General features: G+C 39.8%; 1 long non-coding RNA gene across 1 annotated transcript; it reads right to left on the bottom strand.

Annotated features, from left to right (window-relative positions):
- Positions 1-13,527: 13,527 nt before the first annotated feature.
- On the bottom strand, positions 13,528-20,162 carry LOC137864571 (uncharacterized). Its single transcript, XR_011101552.1, has 3 exons — positions 20,067-20,162; positions 18,226-18,284; positions 13,528-18,139 (listed from the first exon to the last, which is right to left on the bottom strand). It is a non-coding gene; the product is annotated as an uncharacterized lncRNA (long non-coding RNA).
- Between the last annotated feature and the right edge of the window lie 327 nt (positions 20,163-20,489).

The raw sequence follows: 20,489 nt of genomic DNA, 5'->3' as shown, positions 1-20,489 counted from the left end.
TCTCTGACATCTAAGAGATCTAGACATCTTTACTCCTAATGAGAAATTTGCCTGTTGGCAGAGATGTTAACAGAAAGAGAAAAAATCTGTAGCTGAAGAGTGTTTATCAACCCTTCTTTCCAGGGAGAAGCATTTTCACACCAATGAAGAAGATCTAAAAACAGTAGACTTTTGTAAACCTACTGAAGGTACAGACTTATCCCTAACATATCTTGAATTTCTCTGTGTTGCTCATTCTGCAACAGGAAGTCTAATACTACTTACAAAGGCATTTCCAAAGTCTTAGGGCATTTATGCATGTTTTTAACTACTGTTTATAAGGCATGTTTGCTTTTCAGAAAAAGCTTTGTTATTTGCTATAGGCTCAAAGGGATAACCGACTATTTGATGAGATGCTGGATTTACTTGTGCGTGTTTTGGAAAAACAAGTTCTCTAATCTCAGGGGAGGCCTGAAGAATTCAGGTAGCACCTGAATGTATGCCACAAAAAGGCTGATAAGAATTGCACATAAAAGGCAAGAAGGTTGTAGGGTTTAGCACAGAATGGCAAACACATTATGTGAATGAGGTTGAATTTTTGAAAATTTTTTGTAGGATTTCTGTATGATGACACATCCATCAACAAGGTTAAAACAGAAGCAAGAATTCTGCTTGTTTGCAAAATGGGAATTTTGCATTGTGTGTTAAAATATTTTTCTTGTAGTTACTTCTGTAAGAATATGACAATTGTCATACCTGACCAAATAGGAGTGAAATGTGCCCTCCATAGCCATGTCTTCAGAAATACTGTGCATGTGTACTGGACATGGAACAATGGGAAAAGTTCCTTCCTAGCTTATTCCAACAGAAGACTACTGGTTCATACCATCCCTTTTAGAAAGATTATTTTCCATCCTAACATAATCATTCTCATTCACTATGTAAACATCCAGATACTTTTGAGTCTCATTTAACCATTGACACAGTCCTCAGTTGTCGAAGTGACCACTACGGATTCATTATAAACCATGTTAAAAAATAAATAAATCATTAGGTTTACTTTATAATCTGATGCTAGCAATTTCTAAAATTCACAGATGCCCTTTGCTCTTATTAGCATTTCCCCTCTTCCAACTCTCCTTTCTATACTGAGCGGTTTTGGTCTTGTGACGCATATGGAAGTCTGTCATTCTTGCAAGCATTTTTGTCACCTGACACAAGCCTTGTCCCAGAAGTTAGTCGGGGTTGTTCTTTACGGTTCCATCTGTGTGGCCACAGCCCAGGCTAGGAGTATGCAACTAAAGCAGTATCCTATCAGATCTGAATTTGCTGCCATGCCAGCTGTGCCATTACCAGCAAATTCTCACATTGTTCATTTGATGGAACGAAATGCAAACATTGGAAGACGTTTCAAAAAATTGCTTGTGATTTTTCTTTTGCAAGTGTGGAGTATAGCCTATTTTGAAATCATAAACCCAAATACTGTAGAATTCAATCATTGTCAAATTGGTGCAGCCAAGCTATGTTGTGTGTATGTTTATGAACTTGGTGAATTGCATTAAGGGATTGGCTACATCTCTGCCTGCAAAATCAAATCATGGTATTGAAAAAAGAATAATTCTCCACCATCCCCCCAGATTGAAGAACGGCAGGTGAGTTTCACGGGTCGGTCAAAGTCACTGTCAAAGTGTGGCCTTTCATGGTACATTATTGGTCAAATATCACCTCCTTTTCTGTACTAACAAAGCAGGCTCCCACCAGAAACCTGAAGTTTGTCAGCACTGTGTTTGGGTTTCAATATATTCTTTATAAATAAAGATCCTGTGGGACATTAAACTCAATCTCCGAGGAAAATTGGCACTGAATATTATCTGCATTACAGTTGCCTTTTATATAGTATGTGGTAGGGTGAAAACCTAGATGTATTTCTGTCTTTTGAGAGGGTTTTGGTTCAGGTAGGTTGCATGCTGAAGAGGGAGGGGAACAATTCTTTCTTAACTATCTATTTATCTATTCTATCTTAACTATCTATTTTGCATTAGAGTTTATTTCATACACTCAGCATTGGTACAGATTGCAAATTCAATTCAAATAGTTGGTAAAGTAACTAGATTACCCTTCACACCTGCTCCTGCCACACAACAGGTACAAGCGTACCCCTTTCCTGAACCACTGCCTGGAGGTGTTCAGTCCTCAGACACAGATCCAGACCATAGCTGATCTTCACAAGGCAGAACCAAGGAGCTTTACAGAAGCCTCTGTTTCTTTCTAAGCTGGCAGATTGCTCACTCCAGCACAAATGCAGACCTAAAGTGTATCCATCTGAGCAACTGAGAGATGTCCATCAATTTCCAATGCCGCGAACTAGCAAGCTTTGATGACCCATGCCTTCATGTTCTGAGAGAAACAAGAACAGTGGCTACGACATAGTCTGCATCTTCCACACTGAAACGTGCTTAATAAGAATATACTATGACTTGAAGTTTTCTGATGTCTCCCAGCAACAGGAGTGCATAGTCCAAACCCATACAAGGCCAGAGAGAATCATAGACAGACCTAAAAGGAATGTTTACATTCTTCCCACTTGGCTGCCAGCCCATCCAATGCTGCCTCTGATTCCCTTGTAAGCTGTTTAAACTTGGTGAGAGGTACCAAACACCACACCTGTCTACAGAATGGCACATATAGTCCTTCACCCAGTCTCCCTGAATTAACTAGCTTTTTCTTTTTGGTTGTTTCTTCCAGACTTCAACCTCTTACCTCATGGAAGGAGCTCAAGTACCCTACTGAGCCTGAGTAAAATAAAGGTTTGCAAAGCTAACATTAAGGGGCTACCAAGTTTCTTGCTATTCAAAGCAATGGCCTTAGCAGTTGCTGAACTGCTAGGCACAGTGTAGAATGATTTAAGCTTAGAAAGGAAATTTTCTATTTTGTAAATCTGATGCTTACTCTGCATCAGTACTCCAACACAAATCTATCACCAGGTCTAAAGTTCTTTAACAACTCTGTGATAGGTGAGGACACAGAAATTCACATAAAAGAAAAACATTGCTCCGAAGTCTCACACAAAATATTTTGCATTCCTGTTCCTTTTTGGCCTCTTAGTACCTATCACCAGGATGAGTAAGGTGGCTAAAGTCTGACAGTTTGAATTGTCATATCCCTATTTTACAGATTTCTGGAGGCCATCGTATATCATATTGGTCTGAGAGTAACAGGAGATCCTTTCCATGGTGACATTTATTTGAGGCACAAGCAGAACTTTCATGGCCTTCCAGCCTAATCAATATCCTTAATGCATGCTGCCCTTTCCTTCCCCCAGAATTTCCAGGACCTGTCCCTAAGAACATGAGCATCATCCAAAGGCCACTTTCCTCTTAAAGAAATAACAAGGCTGAAATTCTCTGTTGCTGTGATCACTGAGAAGGCATTCTCATGGCTACCTTCCTGACTAGCCTTGGCAGAGAGCTCTTGTCAGTTTACCAGGAGAAGAGTTCATGAGTTTCTTTCAGTTCATGAGTTTCTTTCAGGGATATTATGTTTCTGTGTGACCTTGTACACCACAGAAACTTTCCTATCATAACAGTTTCTCCAGAGGTCTAACTCAAAAATATCCCCTGAAACAGCCCCACTTCAGGTGCTTGGAGAGCAGTTCACAGCCACACCATGCATGTTCCTCTTGGGATTTACAGTGCCAGTGCCCCAGACTTTCTCATGAGGACCAAGGTACTCATTGTCTCCGTGACCTCCCTGCAGGTCTTATCTGGTCACATTTCTCAGTCTCCTCACTCTGAATGTCCTTTCTATAGCATATTTTTTCCCTTCTTTTCCTTCTTTTTCTTTTTTACTTTTTTTTAATTATTTTTATTTTTCAGAGTGAGATCTCCTATCTTATAAACATCATCTGTACTTTTTTGTTCTTATGTGTTACTATGCTGCATATTTGGATGTATTGACATATATGTTTGACTCTTTTCAGCCTAACGAGTAACCCAGTTTTTTTTTTATATCCATCAGATGTACCCATTCTTATTTACTACATTATAAAGACTGTGTGATGGGATAACTTAATTAGGAATACTTGTACTTGCTCTGAAGTCATCAGCACAAATATTTTAACAGTAACGGTCTCAAATCAGACTTCTGTGGGACACAAATAGAAAAACATATCCCTTCACTGAAGAGTCCCCATTAGCAAATACAATTTTCAGTCACTTTTCTGGCTTCTGGTTTGTTTATATGTGCAATCGTGTCTTGGCACAGCCCTAGTTTTTAATCAGAATGCAAAATATTTTTAAATCACATCTTGCAAAATCACATCTTGCAAAAGTTGAACTCTACATTAACACAATTAGATTTGTCAGCCAGGAACACAATCTTTCAAATGAACAATGTAATTGAATCCCTTTTCCACAAATTTCATTGACTAATATTCATTAAATTTCTGTACTTTGTTTATTGATCGTGTACCACTGCTATTATTCCATTGCCAATATCACCCCAGCTGACCTATAACTTCCCATAATATGACATTTATCTCTTTAAAATGTCAGCAGACTAGCTTCTTAATATTTTGCTGGAATTCTTCTAGTTCCTCAAAACTTGAGAAATTAAATCCAGTGCCTCAGAAAGCTTCCTGATCCACTTAAAAAAGTATCGACTGCAAGTTAGCAAGATCTTCTGACGTTAAGATATTTCAACTTTCATAGTGTTTTACTCAGCCATTGCCAGACCATGGCACATCTACCTATACAGTACCTTTACAGATCCTTTTTTGGGCTACTTTCCCAGGAAGCTACTTCTATGCTCCTAATATTGCAAAGGCTCTTGTCTCCTTTTCAGAGAAGATAGTGTTTTTAGGTTTTGGAGGTCTCCGCAGTTTGGCACTTAGTAAAATGATCATGACCAGTTTGACAGAGATTCTTCTCATGATGGTCTTTTCTGTGCAAAATCACGGCTACAAGGTTAAACATTCTCTAAGAAAATTCCAAATTCTGAGGGGCACATGTTTAGCAACACATCAAGAGTGAGATGTTTCATATTTTTTTAATCAAGGATAACATTTTTTTTTTCTGTGTTTTTATTTTTATTTAAGTTTTATTTATAATCAGCTGACAGAATGTAGGTATTTGGTATTAGCAACACAAATACTCAATAAGTTAATCTGCATAGGGTTTCTTAGATTTGTTAAAACAATCCAACTGTCTGAAATGTTACTGTTTTTGGGTGTAGTACAATATATGTATCTTCCATATGTGCTAATTGAGTTTTTGTGTGTGCATCTATTAAAACCACATCTGATATCAATATATTTTGCCTGCTTTATTAATATGCTATCCTTAATGTTCTGATTGTCCTTTATCTTTTCTCTTCTTTTCTTCACTGCTAAGACACCACAAGTTTGAGAGACTGATTCTATATGCCAGCCAATCAAAAACAAATAAATAATTGACTTTCTTTAAGTAATTTTTTTTTTATTACTTATTTTATTTTTATTTTTAAGGAAAAGCAGTTACATGGAGCTATATTGTTTTTCTTAAATCTCTTATACATGTTGCCAACTATGTATGCATCTATCCAGATTGTCTTATCCATCCTCAGTAACCCTTAGTGGTCTGCTTGATAATTGTGGTTAATTGTGGTTAAAATCACTTTTCTGACTAAAAGATCAGAAAATGTAAGTCATTCCTGTTCCTGCTGCACTATAGATAGTCCATGAGACATGTCCTCCTCCTTAAAACTAGATGAAGAGAAGACATAACACTCCCTTTTGAAAAGCATAGCAAACACTAACACTCAACTATGTCAATATAAAGGTCTGTATTTTTAATGCTCCCTTTTTCAAAGGCTGGTAATTGGGAGTTATTGAAAGTGTTCTTTAAAATTGCCTTTTTCATAATAAGCATGCAAAATTGCAGAGCAGATGGAGCATCTGAGGAATTTCTTGAGCAGGTCAAGCAGTAAGTGCAGTGCCTTTTTTAACAATGAAGGTGACGTTCAAGAACCATGACATTACCTTGTATGCTTCAGCCTGTCTCATGCTCTCTCAACCTCTTCCTCTCTTTTTGCAGTTGTCAGTTCTGTACATGTAACAGGACTCCACTGGAAGCCATGCTGCACTTTCCATTCTCCCCAGAAGCGTTATTGCACATGCTCTACTGGCTCAGCTAATCCCTGTGTTTCTTGAGAATGGAGGTCACCTCCTGAGAGAGGAGTGAAGGGAGATTCCTCCTCCTCTGTGGAGATGCCAAATACAGCAACACGTGGAGCCAGTTGGTGCGAGTTCATGAACAAACTGTGACACATAAAAAAACAATCTATGTAGAGGATGTTCTTTCCTGACATTTCCAAGTCTATTAAGTACAAAGTGACTATTAAAATGCAAAATCCAGACCTATGTAATTCTAAGGCTGCTACAGGGTGGTAACAAGATGAGGAAGAGAAGGGAGTTTGCTGTATAATCATTTCTGATTCTAGGACAGATCTTCTTTCCTGTTTGTTTTCACATGATGTAGTACAAAGGGGAAACGACTGGCCTCCCCTTAATCTGGGTATATGCAACTGATTTATTGGCTTTCTGTATTAGCAGCCTCCATGATCCCTTTCTGCTCTGGCAGTATTTTGAGAATATGTCCAGAGTGGCTTTCCAGCATTTTACATTGACGTCCTCTGGTTGTCAATGTCAATGTTGAGATAGTCTTTTAAATAGACACAGATACAGACCATCCAAGGCTTTGACTTGAATGAGAGGCTATCTGTGGTGTACTCAGCTTGAGTGGTCTGGGTGCACCAGCAGAAAAAGAGGACATGGCATGAAATTGACTTCAACTTTCTTGGATCTGATGTTGACATGACCTTTAAGAGCATATGGTCAATATTCAGAGAAAAGGGGAAGCAGCTGGCCATGTTTCCCCTTGGCCATGTCAAGGTCATGAGTAACATGGATAGGTCTCTGTCTCTGGGCCAGCTGAGGGCAGCATCCAGAGTTCTCATTAATTTTGTTACTGTAGACCTCACTACTTCTGCTGGTAAAATGAGTCTCTTGCAAGGTCTTCTAAACATAGGCCTGCAGCTTCACTGCAATCCTTATGGGTACATTATAGGACAATTGATCTAACACAGTTCTCAGTTATACATAGTTAACTTCACTGTAACTAGAATTGTTCCCTCAAGGACATTTACTCTCAGAGAAGAGCAAAGACTGGGCTGAGGAATTCTCAGCCTGAGATGTATGCATTTTCTTCTGGAAGAGGCAGTCAGGTGTTGTACATAACCTTTATCTTCTTTTGTCTGAAGTCTGAATCTGCATAGTTTTGTGACACAGTCCTCCTGTCCCTCAACAGCCTAATGAAAATAAATAAATAAATAAATATAATCACTTAAGTGAAATGTCCCTTAAACCCAAACAAAATCACTATTCTGCTCTTTCGCTATTATTCAACACACTGCAAACAGTGTCTAAGCTTGTTATTTTCTTGGTGGTACGGGCTGCTTTTGCCTGTTCTCTCTGGCTGCACTTGCTGGAGAACTAAGCTTGGCAGAAACCATTGTGAAAATCTGAACTTAGACCTGCCATAGCACTTTCAAAAGAAGAGAAAGTCTTAGCCATGGTGTCCTGGCTGAAGGCCAACCCAGGTAATAGCATACTAGATTCTTGTAGTTCCATGCAGTTCCAACCAGCATCAAGATTCTTCAGTGTTGCTGCAAGGTTTTATGCCATGCATTCTGACACAGTCCATAACAAACTATATGCTCCATCATTGCCTGAGCACCCTCTCCATAACAGTCTCTGCCTTCTTTCAGCATCACCCCAAGATATGTCACTTTTCTATGCCTGAATAGATTTAATCCAGGACTGTAATGTAAATATTTTTCAAGCTTTATGTCCTGTGTTGTGTGCTGATGTAATTAAAGACCTTACCAGAATGCAGCTAGCAGGAATTGACTCGTTAAAGAAATCATGGCTCTGAATTTCCTAATATTTTGATATAAAAGTCTTAACTTTCATGTTATATCATTTACTTTGTTTTCCTTAAGTGCCACAAACATATTTTACAACCTATCTATTCCTGTACTTCAGTTCCTCTGATCTACCATTTCTCATGCCCTTGGTGAGACGGGGAGGTTTCAAGCTCTTAGTGAAATTCACCAGATTCCTCTCATGCTCCTGACCCAAGTCACAGCAAATAATTCTACCTAAATGGCAGGTCACTGGTGGTTGTACTACATCAGAAACTATAGACCATACTGTTGTGAGGGGAAAAAACACTTAAAACCTTCTAGGTAGGACTTATTAGACAGTAAAATTGACAAAGTTTATATATGTCTTGTTCTATAGAAAGTTCTGATATCAACATTTATTTTGGACCCACATCTGGACAAAATGTTGGAACTGTAATATTTTTACTGAAAGCAAACTTGTCCTTTCTCAGAAAATGCTTAGCTTCAGCTTGGTTCAATATAACTGTGTGTCCCTTGGAACTGCTGCAGTGCCTCATGAGGGTGATACATCACTTTTTTCAGTTGACGAAGTTCCCAGCCAGCATCCTGTGATGTTTTGTGGCCATTTGACTCTCAGAGTACATTGCAAAAATTTAATGAGAGAGATGATTATGATGCATTATGGGAGTAAGATGTCTATAAATTACAATGTCCACAAGGCACATAGTAACTCTTGTGGACATAAATTAAAGCTGAGCTCCCCCATCATGAAATGTTTTAATTCAGTTTGACAAAGCAAAGTATTTCAATTTAGGCTGAGCTAATTCAAAACAAAGCATTTCATTTTTCCCAATGGGGAATAAATAGTTGAGCAAAATGCCATGGGGAAATTCAGAGTTCTTGAAGACTGCATTTCCATTCAGAAAAAAGATATTCATGGGAAATATCTGACCCCCTATCATACATACTCCATTTCCATATATTTATATAAATATATAGATAGATATACTGTACCAAACACAGAAATATAAGCCAGGTCTGTTAAATATAGCTTAACGTGCTTAATATACACTTGGTGATATATAAATTACAGTTTGATGTATAATACCCAAGTAGCAAGTCAGACAGAGGAAGTCATAGAGCATTTTTTTTCTAATCCCTATATGGTTGAATCAATATGCGGCAAGCTCAGCTCACTGGAAGTTATTTTTCTTATTTTCTCAGGAACAGAAAGTAAGAAAACAGAGAGGAAGAGATTGTGCATTTCATCCCAGCCTTGATGTGTTCACAACACTGACAGGCCCACTATTACTTCATTATTACCCTGTAATGCTCCTAGCAATTGGGAAACATCTCATTAGTTTTGCATAGTTTTCTGGCTTCCCTTTTTACAAAAGGGATTTTTTCATTTTTATTCTTTTCGTGAGACAGAGCTCTGTTACTGCATTGTGGCAGAAATCTAGTGTTTCTGTATTGTTGGAAGAAGTTGATGTACACCTTCCATATTAGCATTTATTAGGAAAGATTTCACTTAAAGGAAGCTGTCAGTTATTTCATTTTGGGTTCCTAGCAAAATGTTCTTTTTATTTTCCCTAAAAAATTGTCTCCTGGAGGCAAGCTTTCTGTTTATGCCCCAAAATAGAGTCCTGCCCCCAGAAACTGTGGCATTAGATGTGGAAAGGTGTGAACAGCATCAAATCCAAACATCTCACAGTTTTTAATGAGATATCACCATGGGAAAAGTATATTACCCATTTATTGTTCTTTATTACCCACTTATTGAACTTATTGTTCAGCCATAGATCTTTGTAAACTAGTTTAGACACAAAATGTGGCAAAGCAGCTTTATATATTAAGGTTAACCATTCTCACAGCAACACTGCTGGCATCGGGAGAATGCTTGTCTCTCACAGATTCACTGTCATTTCTGTAAGAAATGCATTGCTGGTGGTAACCTGGCTTGTGATGCAAAAGTGCCCACGGCTACATCATCAACAAGATCCTGCTTCAAACAACAGTGAGGAGGGCTGTGGGAGGGGATATTTCTGATGCCATGGGGGTTGCAAGCAGCAAAAGTTTTAGAAGACTTTGTAGATACAGAGAGTTCATTGACAGGGGCACACAGGGAGAGTCATGTCCAACCTTCCCCTATCCCTAGGTTTCTGTCCACCAGCTATTTGCTTCATTCCCCTGCTCCACTACACAACCATTTGTACCTGAAATTTTCTTCCTTTGAATGCCATAACCACTAGCAGCTCTGAGAGGTTTCTTGATAAGCAAACAAGGCTGCCCATTTTCCATTCCTCATCTTGCCCGTTCAGTTACAAGATCTGACTTGTTGCTCTGTCTCAGACATTTGCCTAGTTATCTACTCCTGTGACCTTCTCAGAGTCTTTGCTTTCCAGGATGTGTGCCCAGCCTCCCCGGGCTGGAGAGAGCTGCTGTTCTGTGATGATAGATGCAAACCTTTGCACTTGGGTTAATTCAAGCTTACTTTTGCTTGAATGGTCCTGCTCTACTAGGTGATCTGGACTGCACTGATAGTCTGAATGAGTGCCCGCTCTACCCATCCTCTGTAACACCACCAGCTTTGCCTTGTCTGCAGATTCTATTGGCTATGACTTTGTGCTTCTCACAGTGTCCTGAGGGGATATACTAGTCCCTGTTTGCCAAGACTGCACGTCTGGTGATTCCACTTAAAAGTATCACTGTAGAAAATACGCTGAAGATAAACAGGATAACAGCTGACAAAAGAAGCTGGAAAATACTGCCTCAGGAAGAGGAACAGCAAAATGCATTGGATGGTAAAACAGGGCAGAAACACTCTAGGAAGTATGTGTTTAGCTTCAGTACTTAGTCGATGGTCCTTCCAGTTTTTGCATATATAGTGGTAATGAGACCCTGTGAACCTTCCAGGCAGATTTCAGCATCTGGGGAGGGACAAGCCTGTGCAGTCAGGTTGCCTTTTCTCGGTGTCCTGAGCCCTTTCTACATGACAGCATCACCATCTGTAGCTGCAAATTTGAGCTACAAATAGCATGAAACATTTTTTCCTTCCTCCGTGCCCGCTATGCCATTCATGACACCAATGTCCTGCTGCAGATCCATCCAGCCCTTATCCCACTTACCCTCCTCCTCCCCTATATTTATGCCAGACTTATTTTGAGCTCATTTATATGAGCCATTAATCATAGCATGGTTAGTCATTTAAAAATAAAAAGAATTACTGGTCTGTGGACGTGACAAGTCATTTCCAGCTACTGAACAACTTGGCAAGGGATTTTTTTTTCTCTTTGGTTGAAAATACTCTAGATGCAGTAGAGAGGTTTTTATCTGTGGTATAAAGAGAACATGCAAATGTGTCAGAGGGGGGAAGATGGGAAACAGCCAACTCTTGAGCAGTTGCTAAAAGATGACACTTTGTAAACTATGTTGATAACCCTCTGTGGGAGGAATAGCAAAAACTTAATTAGTACTGAAATATATCAGGAAAAGCCTTATTTTTAGAGTTCAGGAGGAAGCCTGCAGAGGCTTCTTGCTCTTAACGTTTTGTGCAGAATTACAGTGCCTTAACTCCTTGGGAAGGTGAGAAGCTTGACACCGAATAAGGTGACCTACAGTTTCCTGTGACTTAGCTCTGTTCAGTCCATGCAAGTTTTTCTGACTTCTAGGAAGGGCAACGATCAGACTTGTACTTTCTGGGATCTAAACAGAAAAGAAGAAGTATATAGACCTGTCGTCTAGAAAAGGACCTCATCTACGAGGTGACCCAGCTCAATTTGCTCCTTCAGTAATCTTTGGAAAGTCATTGAACTGTTTTGTACTTCACTTTTGCACTGGCAAGTGGCAATAGCAGGAGAAAAATTGCTTTTCCACCTTATCAATATTCTTGGTTTTAAAAATATTTAGTGCTTTTTTCATTGAGACATTCCCAAAACTTTTAAAATTATCTACAGAAGGACAAAGTAGATGGAATAGGTGGTAACAGCATCTTTGGATCATTCACCCAGCATGTGAGAGGCTCAAGACCAAGTCAAAAGTCTGACTCAGACACCTGAGCCAGACTCTTCTTCTTTACACATTAATACCTTAGTTACCAGGCTGTTGGTTATTCTAGGTCAGGATGGACTTGTTCTGAGTGGAAGAGACTCTTTCAGGTAAAAGTTTTTCATTAAAAATAGCTCTGCCCGTTGAAAAAAAAAAAAGATGCAATTTCCTGATAAAAAGCTGTTCTACTTAAATATTCTTCCCCATTCCAAAGAACATTTTGCAGCTTTCACTTTGGGCTGGTCTCACCTGACAGATGGGTTTTTCAATGTTGCTTCCATTGAAGTGAACAGAAAATATACTGTAAACTCTTTCTTGGCAGTGACATTTAGATATTATACTTATCTGAGCAGATCGTTCTAGACAAGGACCTTCCTGAAGGAGAAAGAACCTCCTTGAAGGATGTCCCTTGGTTTTACTGATGAACACAAGATAAACAATAAATGAATAATAATAAAACTGTGTAGCGAAAGCCAGTTGCTGAGAGCTGTATGGGAGCATAGCTGTGGATGAACAGCTTTTCACCTTCTTCCACAGCATAGCTGAACAAGAAAATATGGTGAGTAAATCCTTGTATAGCATCATAGAAAGAAGCCTAAAGGTAATCCAAATCTCCTTTCTTTACTTATTTAAATAAATTATTGTTCCAAGGAGAACTGACACTTTGCAACCTCACAGCCATATTTATAGGAGGTGGTAATAATTTGCAAAAATGGTGTAAGCCTGGGGTGGCAGGGTGGGGGAGGAAGTAATTGATCTGGATGGCCAAAACAGATTGGTGATGAATGATTTAAACTGCAACATGGTGAGCCAACATCAAATACCTGGGAACTTCATAAAAATGTCATCTGAGCAAGAGAAAAGGCTTTGACAAGGTGTGAAGGATTCAGAGAGCTTGCTCCATGTCAGGTCAAAGCTTTTGATCTCTCCCGACACAGGGCTTCTCCAGCAACACAAGGCATTAACACAGGGGACGTTTGCAGCCCTAATGGATACTAAGGACATGTCCAGGCTACTCTCACTGATGATCTAGTTCTACCTCACTGCACAGCAGAAAGAGACATGGCAACACCATGAACAAAACAGACTGTGGCATTCAAAATGCTTATGTGTTAGCCAATATAAGGCTCCTGAGCCACAGGTGTGGGTATGGTCTGGATGACTGTCAGCTGTAAGAAGAGCTGAGGAAATGACTTGAGTATAGCCAGCCAGTGTTAGTGTTATATGGACAAGGCTAGTAACAGCTTTGCTGTTATCTTCAGGAGGATCCGTCCCATCTTCACCATGTACTGAGCCACATGGATGGTTCTTCTGTGTTGGGATTCCTAACTTTGCAGCAAAACCACTTCAGTAAACAAGACAAAAAGCATGACACCCCTCTGTGGGTGTCCTGTTCCCTGGAGCTTGGGTAGCTCTAAACCTTTCTCATCATAACAAACCATTCCCTTCTTTCCATTGCAGCCTGGAAGATAAATGAAGGGAAAACCAGCCATGCCCAGGGGAAGAAAATCCACTAGAAGTTTTGAATATAATTTAAATATTAATGTCAGTGTACCATACAAGAAACACTGCTCTAAGCTATATACATCTGACTCCCTTTCCATTTTTTAAAGATCTCCTTTAGGCCAGCTGACTGCAATATATTTTAATAAGAGCCACGTGTTGTCAAACACTTACCGTTCAAGAAATAGTGCTGAAGAACCCATCAACTCTAATAAGCGAGAAAGTCTTCTTATGTGATGGGAATCATTTATTAAGACGGAGAGGAAGCTGAAGACAATTTTAGCTATAGCTTTTAAAACCCTCTAGTTTTAGAAGTAATTGTTGCTGGAGCAGAAGCAATATTTTAAAACCTGTAAAATTTTCTTCCCCATGTTTTCATGCTCTCCTGCTATACAGACTGGAGGGAGAAGTTACCAGGGATCAGGGCACATCAAAAAAGACTATCTACATATCTCCTGCTCCCTCTTTAGGAAACCATCTACATATCTCCTGCTCTCTCTCCTTATACCAGTGATTGAATTCTGCCTCTTAGAGAATCTAAGCCTCTCCCATGTTTCATGGCTAACTGTTAGAGAAATTAAATTGCTACTGTAGCTGCTAGCTCCTCCTTCTTCGATTTCACTCCCAGTTGCTGCTCAGGGGTGGGATGAACATGGGTGAATGCATGCATTCATCCTCATAGCCATAAAGGCTATTTAAAAGAGATACAGGGGTGCCATACTTGAACCACACCATTTCTCATGCCATGAACAAGACTGCCAAACCAGATGGCCAGGTCATTCTGAGAAGCAGCTGCAGCTGGTGATTTGAGAGCAGTGGATAAGGTAGCATTTATGTTTACTTAGCTGGTCCCTCAGAATACCACTGCTAGGAGCAAAACACTCTGGGATTTCCTGCTGTATAGTGAAGGGAAGAAGGCAGACAAGAAGAAGTGCATTCATTGTTTTAATTGGAAAGTTCTTTGCATCCTAAAAATGGACAGTATATAGATTCACTTATGGGAAGATGTGCCTTCCAAGATCAGTAGGAGAAACAAACTGTTGTGGATTTCCTCTGTTACCAATGAACTATTAATCATATTTGGAGTGATATTCCCAGCCTGTGCATAGCAGATAGGGTGTCCAGTTGCCACTTGGACTTCTGAGAACCCACTCTGTTGTGGCAAGCACAGGCCATGATTAGTGCTAACCGTACCGTGAAATGGTTGCAAGCTGAATTTAAACATGTCATATAGATAGCCACTAATGTGATTGTTTTGGGTTTTGGGGAAGTGAGTGGAGAAAAGATCAAATACAGCACAAGGGAATCCCTGAAAGACAGAAAGACCCAACCATTTCTATCTCCCAGCTGGAAAGTTGAGTTGTTGAAAGGAGACTGTGGTTTTAAGGAAACTCACTGGATAAAATCTGACAGGGTGATAAAAATAGTTTGTATTTTTATTCCATCTGCAGCAGCACCCATGTTATTCCCAGCTTGGTCATGACTTAGGTCTCAGCCTCTGTCTGCCTCCTTATGGGAGGTCATTACTTTGTGTCAGCTGTCTCAGAGTCACAGATGTGGCTGCTAGCCTGCTGCAGCAATTTTTCATGGCAGCATTCAAATTCAGTGATATTTCTTTCCCTTTATCTGTGTGACCCACTCCTACATCTTCATCTACTCTTTGCCCTACTTTTCACAGCAAATGTCTTTAAAGACCAATACAGTACCCAACGGCATCACCTGGGGCTAACCTCAGAGGTAGCTGAATCAAACTGTTAGGGTAGGATTCACCATGTCTAATTTCAGACGTCTGCAAGGAAGTATTTTATGACTCAGTGTGTTGCCTAGGGTACTTTTTACAGTCACAAAGAGAAATAAACACTTTTAGGACATGATCTGTTTCACTCATTTTAGATGGCTACATTACACTGAGGTAACTACCACTCTGTAAAGGGAGGCTATGCACCCTGACATCTAAATCAGAGGAAGATGCCCACATCTGGTCAGCTACATCCCACCCATTGTGACTAAAGGGAGAAAGTCTGTCATACGTGCTCACATTCAGAATTTACATTGTTCAAAGTGCTCCACTGAAACCACTAAGACTCTTCACATGATGAGGTGGTATTCAGTGTTATGTGGTTCTGAGTTAGATCCATGAAGAAATCAGAAACTGTAAGTGCAAGGAATACTTAGAACAAAATTAATCTTGTACAAGAGCATCTTCAGTACGTGAAAACCCAGCTTCCACTCATGGCTTCTGTCAGATGTCTCAAGGCCCCTGTGAAATAATGGTCCATGCAACAAGGGAAAAGATAAACAAACAAACACACTAATATTTGCTAGGAAATGTGGATGTAATTGTTTTTACTAAAGCATGAACAAAAGTTTTGCTGAAGTTTAAATCTACAGTTAGTGTCTAAAAGACCCTTAGTGACTAAAGAGTACCTTACTCAGCAAGACTGCAGCTTGAAGTTACCAGCAGCTGGTTGCCTAAAAATTGACTAGAAGCAAATATGAAAATAGATAATTTATTTTAATTGCATGGAGCAAAAATGATTTTATGTGAATCAGTTGAGTTTCTTGAAATTCTTCCATTTCTTAAATTATGAAGTGATATTTCTAACAATAGTATTTGTAAAAGAATAGGTAATTTTGCTGTGAATCTGCCTAGAAAGTTAACAGGAAAATATACGTATACAGAATTTGGCAGGGCGGAAATTTTCTATCTTCCACGAATCCTATTATTTCGCTTGCATCTGATCAGAAAGAAAAAGCCACAGACGACAGAATTGACTGAAAATTCACATCTTCCAGTAGTTTTATGGAATGTTTCTAGATGCTTATAAATCTGAGCATCACATCAACGTTTTAAAAGTGGGGATTTTGATGCTAGTATGTAATTGTTGGTTCATTCTGGCTTGTGGCACCAGATAGTAGTGATACACTGTTCTAAATAACGTCGCCTTCTCTCCATCTTGATTTTTTTTTCTGCTGTAATTTTTGTACTCCTGTTTATTAATTGTGTGGAATCATCAATATTTTAAGCCCTGAATAAACATGCCATTTATTTATATAGTGGGCCTGATTTTGTACTATTTCTCACCTGAATGTGATGCAGTTTCTTTGCAATGGAGGGAACCTGCAAATGACACAGTCACCCAGGGCAGCTCCCCAGGCAGGGCACGCTGTTCTCTCCTGCCCACATGAATGTGCCTCACAATACAAAGGGGAAAGATGGACAGTCCATACACGCTGCACACTAGCTGTTGATCAGATCATGGAAGACAAGGCATTACAGATGACAGTAAATTAGAGATGAGTTTGTTTCCTGTGGAGCGACACTGCACAGGATACAGCCTTGACAACTGCAGCATGAGACTCTTCAGGACACAATGGTATCAGTTTTTAGAGATACCTGTGCTCTGCTCTGATTCCTTGATGCTGCATTGGCAAGGACCATGCTGTCTCTGTTGGATTTGCTGCAGCGGTGCCAAGCACAGAGTCCCAGAGCCACCACACCCTCCTTCAGCCCCAGACATGGGGAACCATGTGCACCGCTGAGTCAGCCACCAACTTTGGCCTTTAGCAAAAGCCCACAAAATTAAAGGGCTCTCTGCTGTGTTGACAGCTGGATCCGTTTTGGTTATGACTGCCCTCCAGCATCACACTGCTTTTCTGAGTATTCCGACTAGATGACGCTAAGCAAAACTCAGCTGAATTTTTAAGACTGCAAACAGCTTTTTGAAACAAGAGTGCCCCTGCCACACACCCCTGGGTAGCGACCATCATTCATTCTCAAAAGGCAGCTTCAAACAGAACACCATCTATGTTTGATACACCCTTTCTAAACATTAGGGCTTATTCTTGGATGAACACAATACCCTGGGGCTGTATTAAAGAACTCATTGTTAGAGCCTGCAGGCCTCAATAAAAATGTCACAGTGTTCAGCTTGTGATTTAAAAAGAAATAATGTTAGCCATATAGACAAAAGTAACAAAAAACTGCCTCACACTTCATCTGCCCATTATGAACACCCTGCAGTGAGACTGGAGAAAGGGTACCATCCAGCCTGGCTGTTTGGGAGTTCTCTGCAAAGGACACCCATACAGAAATCACTGTGTAATGCTCGGTGTTGCACTCTACTGCTCTGAGTGCCCAAGTATATGGGGAGGAGTGACACAGCTGCTCCTTCCCCACCAGTGAATCTTCCTGTGGAGATTCATGCTGAAGCTCTCTTTCTCCATCTTTGACGTCTGCAGGAAGCCAGTGTGGGAGGTCTTGGTGTGCTGCAGAAGAACACGCCTGCTGTCTGCAGCAGGCTGTACTCAGCATTTATTTCTTGAACTACGTCTGGCTTTTGTTCAGCCAGATCCCTGCCTGGTGGAGACAGGCATGTGGATGTGAGGGATAGGGCTGAAAATCAATTGCAGCAAAGTTTGCTAGGGAGAGCACTGCCACAGGAAAAAGGGAAAACACACGAAAGATGTAGGGAAGTAGTAGAGTGTTTACTGAGAGAAAACCACTGACGTTCTCAGGTGGGCTAGAGGCCTTTCTAAATTGTTCACAGCCTCTAAATACTGGTACCAATAGCCAAAAGTCAAAGACAGTTATTATCAGACCGTGACCGAGGAATGAGATCGAAGTCTTCAGACCCAACAGATAAAACTTCTTGTAGTCTGGAGTGATCTGAAAGAAAAGGACCAGCCAGTCTTGGAGAGAGCAGCTTACCTGCTTATACACACTGGAGAACATCATATTAATGCTTTACTGACTTCTCTGCTCATCTTTGAACACTAAGCTTTTCAGGTCTCACATCTCAGTTTAATAGATTCTGTAATAACAAAGAAAGAGACATATTGTGAGAACCATTGTCATCTATCTCCTAGGTCAAAAGGGCAAAAGTTGCTTATGTTCTTTGCAGTAAGGCATGGATTTTGCAGGAGATGAGAATGGTCCCATATGGAGTGACCTTCAGAAAGAAACTCTTTTCTTTTGCCTGCCTCAATGAAGAAAAGAGAAATAAAGGAAGAAACAGAAAGGATGAAGGAGGGAAGGAGGGAAGGAGGGAAGGAGGGAAGGAGGGAAGGAGGGAAGGAGGGAAGGAGGGAAGGAAGGAAGGAAGGAAGGAAGGAAGGAAGGAAGGAAGGAAGGAAGGAAGGAAGGAAGGAAGGAAGGAAGGAAGGAAGGAAGGAAGGAAGGAAGGAAGGAAGGAAGGAAGGAAGGAAGGAAGGAAGGAGGAAATGAAAATTTAAAAAGAAAAAGGAAAAAGAAAGAAAATAAAAAGAAAGGAAGAGAAAAAGGAAAGGAAAAAATAAAGGAGACTGGAGACTAATAATGTGAGAGAACTGGAGAGAAAAAGGTGAGAGGGAAGATGAATAAGTTATAATAAAAACATAAGGAAAAAAGCCTGTAAACATGATTACTGAAACTACATACAAACTTAACAGCTTGTATAGAGTTTTCAATACACATATAAGTCCAATTAAAAACTAGACAAGTAACCTATTCCAGAATGAAGAAGAAATTGAAAGATAGTTTCTTCGCTGATGGATAGAATGCTATACCAATTCCTCTTTTCTTCAGCTATTCCAGAAACTTAAATTACAGTCAATTGCTTCTACTCATTTGCACTCCTTTGCATTGTAAAACAGGAGAACAACTTTACCATATAGACAAGGGAAGAACTTTAGGCCACTCTGAAATTTTGCCATCTCTAGTGAAGAAAGGTTTAAATAGTGACAGAAGCTTTACAGCACAACACAGACAGAGAAACAAGACACTCCATCTTGGGGAGATGACACATACCAACTTTGAGGCTTGTTATTGATGTCCTAGCTGATACAACCACACCAGATTATCCTGGCAGGAATGGTAGCATGCAGCACAGAAGGTGCAAACAGTCATTTTAACTCACCATAGAAATACATGCACTCTCACACAACGTGTTTTGAGGACATTATTAGGAGGAAGAAATACCTATCAGCAAAAGAGTGGTAAAAAGTGTTTGTAGCATTCTCATTAAAAAAAAAAAAAAAAAGTACTTCTTTTGAAAACAGAAGTTCAGATGGGTATTTATTGGGCACACACCTATTTAAAATAATGATTTGGCTGCCAAAGCATGACACCCAGGAAAATAGAAGGAATAAAGTCAAGAACTTTTAAACTAAAGCTCTTGAAAAGTAAGAACTTATGAAATCACAGTGAATCTCAGTAAATGTCATCTAAATGTTATTTTTTGCCAAAGAAAAAGCACAATAGCATCAAGGAAAAACATGCATGTTTTAAACAGAAAAACAAAAACCACCCAAAACACCCCAAACCCTAAGCAATCCTGGAATACAATTACTAAGAAACTTGTATATATGCTCCCAATGAGCTGTATTTACTAGTCACTGGGTGATTATATTTCCTCAAATAAATAAGTTGTATATGTCTGACTTTCTATCACTCCGTAAAAACAAAGTTATGTAAAAGCTAGTTATTTGCAGCATAACCTTTCTAAAGAAACCTCAGCTGATATCAGGTAATTATTTGTCACCCGAATCTAATACTTTCTGCCCTGTGCCAAGTAATTTTCATGGGATCTGCACGGTGTGATGTGGATCAGAAATACCTTCACCATCCGTCACTGCTCAAAATCACTGGGGCTGGATCCATCTGCCTGTGTTTACCCAGCAACCAAAGTCGCGTTGCTAATGTGAAGGTCGCCCCATGTGAACCCATCAATCAGCGAGCTGGCGTTTTCAGCCCCATACGGATATCAGAAGTAGGTTCAAGGGAACAGCTTAACCCTTCCCTGTTTTAAATGGCTTTACACATCTATCCTTCATAAGAGAAATTTTCAAAATTAAATCCAAAGTGACTTTCAGCATACGGCTTAAGAGCCATACCTACAAGATGCACCTGTGACCTGCACATCCAAAACTGTAATTTTTTTAGTGAACACTTCACAATATAGATAGTAATATTATAGCTAATTGAACTGAAACTGCTGCATTTAAATTTTAAGAAAATTCCTTCTACTGTACAGTCAGCT

This window comes from Anas acuta, chromosome 1 (genome assembly GCF_963932015.1).
Source record: "Anas acuta chromosome 1, bAnaAcu1.1, whole genome shotgun sequence".
NCBI lineage: Eukaryota > Metazoa > Chordata > Aves > Anseriformes > Anatidae > Anas > Anas acuta.
This window is presented reverse-complemented; position numbering and strand designations above follow the sequence as displayed.